Here is a 7,364-nt window from a genome sequence, read left to right as displayed (position 1 = left end):
ATTGACTACGACGACCTAACTCAGGTCGTCTTCTCCTTGGCATCGTAAATTGTAAATAATCAAAGCGAGAAAATTTTTCGCTCACTTAACAGTAAAGTGTCACAATCACAAAATATCAAAAAAAAGAGCACATTACCTGGAATGTCACTATCACAGAGGATCGCCAAAGTAAAGAAAGTTCTCGTGGACTCATAGATATCGTAACGCAATATCGTAATACTTCTTTCCGTGTTCTAAAGTGCAACAGGATGGATTGACATTAGTTGGTTGTCAAATATTATCGTTGCGTTCAGAAATTTAATTTGTAACAAAATTTAATATCTAGTCTAGGTCTAGGTAGTCTAGTTTGGTCTTGAAATATTTATTGAAATTCAGAGAAGGTTTAAACGGTCAGAAACAAAAATACTAAAAACAGAAATTCTATTTTCCAATACAACATGTTCTGAGCTGTGAAACATTTGATGTCTTTTGTCTTTTTAGAAATAAAAGATTGTCACTTGGTTGTCAAATATTTCCAGGTGCGTTAAAAAATTTGTCCGTTTCATAGCTGTAATATCAGGTCCGATGAACACAATGAGTGATTGAACTTTATTGAATATTAATAAAGTTCAAATTGACTCTAAACTTTATTTAGAAAAAAACATTTATACGGGAATAAGAAAAGTGCTGGTTTTAGGGTTTTACCGGCAATTATTCGAATTTTTCTCACCTTTTAAACCTTCCCTAGACCTCCACGGACATTTCAAAACCAAGATAAGATAAATCCGTTCAGCCGTCCTCGAGTTTTAACGAGACAAACGAACAGCAATTGATTTTTATATATAACACATATTAACATATGGTTCTTATCTACGTAAAATCCTTCTTATCTACGGAAAATCCTATCCTTTTATTAGGGTCATTCTGAGCAGGGAATATGCGCAAATGCATCTTCGTTTATTATTCAACAACAGGACATGTTGTGAAAAAAAACATTTGACCTGAGTCGTGTATGACGAGATGTAGAAAATGATAGAGACCGAAATATTTATAATGGTCATACAGAGAAAAGATGCGCAGATGCATCTTCATTTATTATTGTTTAGAACCAGGATTTATGCTGGTCGTTAAAAGATGCCGACGACGCGGACGGTTCCATAACTCAGTGTACACAGCCTAGACAAGGTAATATCAATACACACAATAAAATCAATTGCTGATGACGTCACTTGGACCGATATGATGGATAGTGAAATTTAATGAGCATCTTGTATCTCTGCAACTGTTATGGCTAAATGAAAGTTATGAATTAGGATTTGTAGGTAACATCTCTGTCTGTGAATAAAGTCCATAGCTATGAAAATCGGTAGGAAAGTCTCTGAGATATTCCATTTCGAAAGTCCAATTTGGTAAGATGATCACAGATTCTTTAATATTACGACCAAAAATGAAGTCATAGCTGAAATTTATTGTTAGTAAATCGAATATTGAATTTGATTATGAACTACAGGACACCTCATTTTCAGGAATTGAAAGAAACATTTGCAAAATTCATTGATAAAAAGTCAATCAATCACGTTTATGTTCAATAAAGAGCATAAACGTAACATAAACACATCAAATTCATGAATACTCTTAATAATTTTCCTTTTTTTTGGGACCGGTTGCGGAAGTAAATAATTTAGGTGCCAGTCGTCGGTCTTATAGTACTGGAAAGTACTTCTGACCTTCATTTCGTCAAAAGAGAATACCACAGTCGTTCCTCAATGCGTACTTTAATGTTGATGTAGCTGCAGCACGGAATCTACGATTTCAGGATTTAGTTTTAACTTTCCAACCCATTTCTTCGGTGTCGGCACTGCTGGAAGTGCTGCTTTTCTCTTGTATAGGAACATGTATGCTCGTGGCCCATTAGACTAAAAAGAAATGGCAGAAGAAATATTCTCACTACACCAACGCATCTTTTTTAGAATTTCCCATTCTCTGAATTTGCCCTTTCGTAAAAATACCTTTCAACTAAGAAATAATATGTTTTGCCATTTGTAGACGTCTACGTATTTTTTATTGACTGCAAGCTTTGATGTACCTGCTTTCTCGTTGTAGCTCTAATATTTCCAACTCTTAGCTACAATGGTAATCAACCCTGTTTTAAACATTTTATTTAGATCAGCCAAATAAACATACTTCCACCCTAATGTTTACTTACTTCGTTTGAACCTCGGTGTCTTTTCGAGTCGATATATGTTCTTGTCTTTAATTCCATTATCGGAAATTAAATTTGGATTTACTTATTTATTTGAGGAGTGAAAAGTCCACCATCAACTTAATTAAGTGCAACTTGATGTGCTGCTTTTTATGCGCGGACCTATCACTCATGGGCAAACACCCAATGAAAAGAAGGAAAAAGCTAGACGGGTTCGTCCAAGAAGGAGGCATGATGAATAAATTTAAGCAGGAAACAATACCTAGCTACTGCTTTTCGGTCACACTGCTCACAAGATGAAGGCGAGCGCCTAATGAATTATGTCTCTATCTTGGGTGAAAACGTCTATCCTTTTTTATATTTTTTAAATTTCATCTTCAAATTGAATAATATCTTACTTTTCAAAAGATGATACAGCATCTTGTAGTATCTTTTTTATCTCCTGGGCTTACTCTTTTGGATCTGTCCCTTTCATTACGCTGCTGCCGTAAACGCTAACTCGAAACAGTGTCGTTCTTTAACCGCCTTTTGCTTTCCACCGTCTCCAGAAATAAGTCTTGGAACTTATAATCGTCTTGCATAAAATATTTTGAATACATACGAGCATTTTTGAAGTCGATCGTCCTACACTTTTTGCAAAGTTTTCTACATTCTTCGCAAATTGTCTCATTCTTCGGAAAACGAAAGAATCTCAAGGTGCTTCCTCTTTTGCCTTGATAACTATCACAACCATTTATCGCGCACTTCAAAATTTCATCTTAAACACTATTGATAGAAAAAATAAACAACAAATTTTAACACTTCTCAATAAAATATTCGCAATGATTTTCAAACCGAAACGGATTACTCAATAATCACGACCCAATTGACGTAACCAAATTTAAATATGGCGGACATGATGTTCGGATGATATTACCTTGTCTAGTCTGTGTACACTGCATATGTTGAGTTTTCATTATCATATCATCATTGTAGTCGAGATTTTCAAGGAAAAATGTCATGGTCCATTGAAGTCTTCTACGTCCTCTGGACAATTTAGTGTGAAAAACCTTACCAATAACAAGAAGATATAATACCGACAGTAGAATGCAACCCTGTCGGACTTCGGTTTGGATTTCAAATTCCTCCGACATTTTACTTCGATTTTGCGTAACATTTTGCGCCACTTACTAGGAAAGATCTCACATTCCCTGGGCTTATTAATGAGTGGAAGTAGCTATTCTGCAGAGACTTCAGGAACTGCAAGGAACAGTTCCGCGGCAAGACCATTAAAACCGGTGGTCTTCACCCGCTTGAGTGTATTGATGGTAGAGGTGATTTCACTTTAATAAGAAGAGTGATCTGTATCCACATATTACGATGACTAGTCATTTTATCTATAATCATTATTTGTGACAAATTTCTGTCACGGCGCATGCTACCTTACACTTCCTTAGTTCCGCCCTCGTACTGAAGCTGAAGTGCATCACGTTCGCCCCCACTCGCAGCGGCAATAAGAGGCTTCAGTCCCCATTGCTCGTCTATCCTTTTCCAAATTTCAGTCGCCAGTCAGCAGCGGCCGACAACTGGACCTACGCCAGAAGAACCATTGGGCCCGGCGAGCTCCCATTCCCGAACGATAGCCGTATGGCATAAGCGAAGTTTCGGGGGTCGGGGCTCTCCACCCTTCTGTGTAGATAGGGCCGCAATACACAAGCGAAGGCGAGCAACCATCGAGTGATGGTTTCACAGCTCCTATATCTACTACTGATCGCCATATGGTCGATCCGATCAGATGGCAGGCCCTGTGCTTGAACAATGTGCCGTTAATGATGAAATGGTGAAAGCCGCAAAAAACCATTAACACCTCACCATTGTCATTAAAGTCCCTAAAACCGTGTTTCCCACCACACGTCAGATCCCTCCTTGACAGTGAAATTACTCGTCACGATCGCAATGTCATCTTTAGGAAGTCCCTCCTGGACTGCAGTGAATTGCTCATAGAAGGGCCCCTTCTTTTTATCGGATGTCCCGGACGGTGCATAACATTGTACAGTTGACATGTTCCTCATTCTGAACCAGAAACTCCCAGTCCATATTTTGTTCGATGCCGGTTCTCAAGCTTCCCCAGCTGGCCGTCGCAGAAAGGCAGGGGATTTCATCCACATTTTAGGTGACCAGAATCCGGACATGGGCTTCGGACACTAAAGAGGCCAATCTAGAAATGTGGAAGGTTTCAGCTTGGTATTCGAACTGCACGGAAAGAGTCTGAAGGTGCCCAGGGACAGTCACCATATGATGCTGCACTTTTTCCTCGATAGATTGACATTTAATCATATCTCCATTTTGAGAGCGAAGTACAATGATGGTCTTCAACTCACACGGAATAGAGGAAATTGCAGCATCATCGCTTTCCCATAATGGAGCTGAGGATAGTGCATACAGTGGCGCAATGGCGAAGGAACTACAGAATAAAACCTACTTGTTAGCAACTTCTTCTACACCATTTACGGAACAGGCGGAAGTAAGGGAAGTCAGAGACGTGAACGGATCTGGCTTGATGTCGGTTTGTGTGACCTAATCTACACCAACTGGGTACATCAAACCAGTGAAGGTGTTAAGTGGAAGACAGACGAATATTCTGCTTGATGAAATGAGACCTTTTATGAATGAGGACATGGGAACTGCTGCACCCCGAAATGTGTTTATTCTCAGAAAATTCAAACACGAGAGGATCAAGTCTCTGGCAGTAGGTACAGTGTGCGGGAAATCTGATCACACGCCGACCATGACATACGCTTCTAACCGTTTTCCATTACACATTAGACTAAGGTTATGTCGAAAAACATAAAGGTTAGTTAAATTAACTTGCAGCATGCCAAAGCCACCTCCTATCTGTTGGCAGCGAGACTGACCAAGCTGCAGGACTATTTCTATGTTTACCTGGTGCAAGAGTCGTGAGTTCGCTTTAATAGAATTTGTCGCATTGGATAAATTAAGGGGGCTAGGATCTGTTACGATGAAAAATCCATAAGATCGAGAGCTTGTATCCTGATATCAGGGCGGTAGGAAGTAAGATGCTAAGACATTTCTGTTTCCAGGATTTAGTTACGATCATCTTACAGAGGAGAAACACCATAGTTGTCTCTGCTTATTAGCCCTATGATTCTTTGTGTCCTTCACAGACGCAAAAACTAAGGGATCTGGTGGCGTATGTAGAATCAAGTGGACTTGAACTCCGATGCGAACATTCAACAAATTTATCAGGGCAGTAGCAAATACAAGCCCAGAGGAGGGAAGCTAATTGATTTAGTCACTGGTCTCATGACTGCAAACGTAGGGTACGTTCCAACGTTCGTGGGAGCTAGTAAAAGTGAAATGAACTCCAGACTGGAATCAGTGTAGACCCCCTCTGGATATACACTGTCCGGGAGAACTGGGAAGAGTTGGCGGGTTCTGTAACCACTTCAACATGTAAGTGTTGCAAGGTGAATTGATAAACTGCGAAAGCGGTTGTTGCCAAAGAAAAAGTGTGAGCTGCCTGTTCTTCAAACACTTCAAGCACCTGGCATGGATTGCATCTATCCAGCGATGCTAAAGGAGGGTATAGAGCACCTAGAGCGACTACTTAGAAATATTTTTCTAGTATATCTACGTGCCTACCTCTTGGCAGAAAGTTAAAGTAGTCTTCATACCGAAGCCTGCGAAAGATGATTATTCAAATCCAAAGAACTTCAGATCAGCTTGACATCAATCTTGCTGAGAGCTTTGGACAGGCTGGTTGAGCGTCACTTTCGTGGGAAAGCGCTAAGATCGTACTCACTAAATGAAAACCAAGATGCTTATCAACGTGAAAAGTCCTATGAGTCTGCTCTTCACGCTTTTCAATGACAGAGGATGCAACTCACTCAACGACACTGAAGGGGCGTTTGACTGTGCGTTTTTCCGAGAACTTTATGATGCCGCCAGAAGGCATAATACCGATGGTACTTTAATTATGTGGATCTATGTTATGCTAACGCAGAGATTGCTGTGTGCTGGTGTGTCTCGATCGCTACCTAACAGCAGAAGCAACAAAAGGCTTCCCCCAAGGAGGTGCGCTATCGTCACTTCTGTGGAGTGTGCTGATCGACTCACTACTATGCGAACTGCAGAATTTGGCAACACACGCTCAGCCTTATACTGGTGTCCTCGCAGTGCTTAGCTTAGCGCAGCGCGGGATTTCGGCACAGAGCAATGGAAGAGTTATTGACAGGACTGAACTGACGAGTTATTGGCAGAACTGAATCCAACTTTGGCAATACCTTCTGGTTCTCGAATCTCCATACATCTGATCGGTACAAGATGTAGAGAGAACCGAGGAATGTCTGACAGGATACACGGAGGTCTTCTAAACTGATGGTTTAAAAACAGAACAGGCTTTTGGAGCCGACGTCTACCTCTGAAATAAAAACGAGAAGTGGGCAACGGTTTTCCAAGCTGTAGTGTACTGTAGTAAATGCGATTCTAAATGCGGCAGCCTGGGTGATTGATGAGCGGTTGAAGGGTAGTCGCATCGCAATCTGCGGCGATAGCGAGGCTGCATTCAGGGCGTTGAGTAGTCCTTTGATCATCTCGGAAATCGTTCAGGAATGTAGAAACCGTTTTGATTTCTATTCCTAGAAACAATACCGTGGAACTACTCAGGGTAACTGGTCACTGTGGTGTAGAGGGAAATGAAATCTTGAATGCCTTAGCCAAAGAGGGTTCAATCTCCCCTATGCCGATATTAGTAGCATTGGCTAAGTTTGTCTTCATAAACTGGGAACCTGGCAAATGGCAGAGTCTAAATGCAGCTAGACACACCAAACTTCCTGTCAGTATCTAATGTGCACACCCTAAAGTCTATCCTGCCGAAACGGGGAGACTTGTGGCCAGACTGACAGACTATAATTCACTAGCTGGGCACATGTTTAGAGTGGGAATCTTAGAAGATGATACGTGTCCATTCTGTAATAAGGAAGCGGAATTCGTGACTCATCAGACATCAGATTTTTGGTGCTGATATGCTCCAGTTGCATAGCATCACATCCATTATCGGAAATTTTGCGATACATAAACGAATCCGGAATATTCCGTTAGACGGGGGAATCGAGTAAAACGGGTTTCCACGGTCTGAATGTTCAGAGACTATGCTTCCCTTCACCACAAACAAACACCACGC

The sequence above is a fragment of the Hermetia illucens genome, chromosome 3, assembly GCF_905115235.1.
Source record: "Hermetia illucens chromosome 3, iHerIll2.2.curated.20191125, whole genome shotgun sequence".
Classification (NCBI taxonomy): domain Eukaryota; kingdom Metazoa; phylum Arthropoda; class Insecta; order Diptera; family Stratiomyidae; genus Hermetia; species Hermetia illucens.
This window is presented reverse-complemented; position numbering follows the sequence as displayed.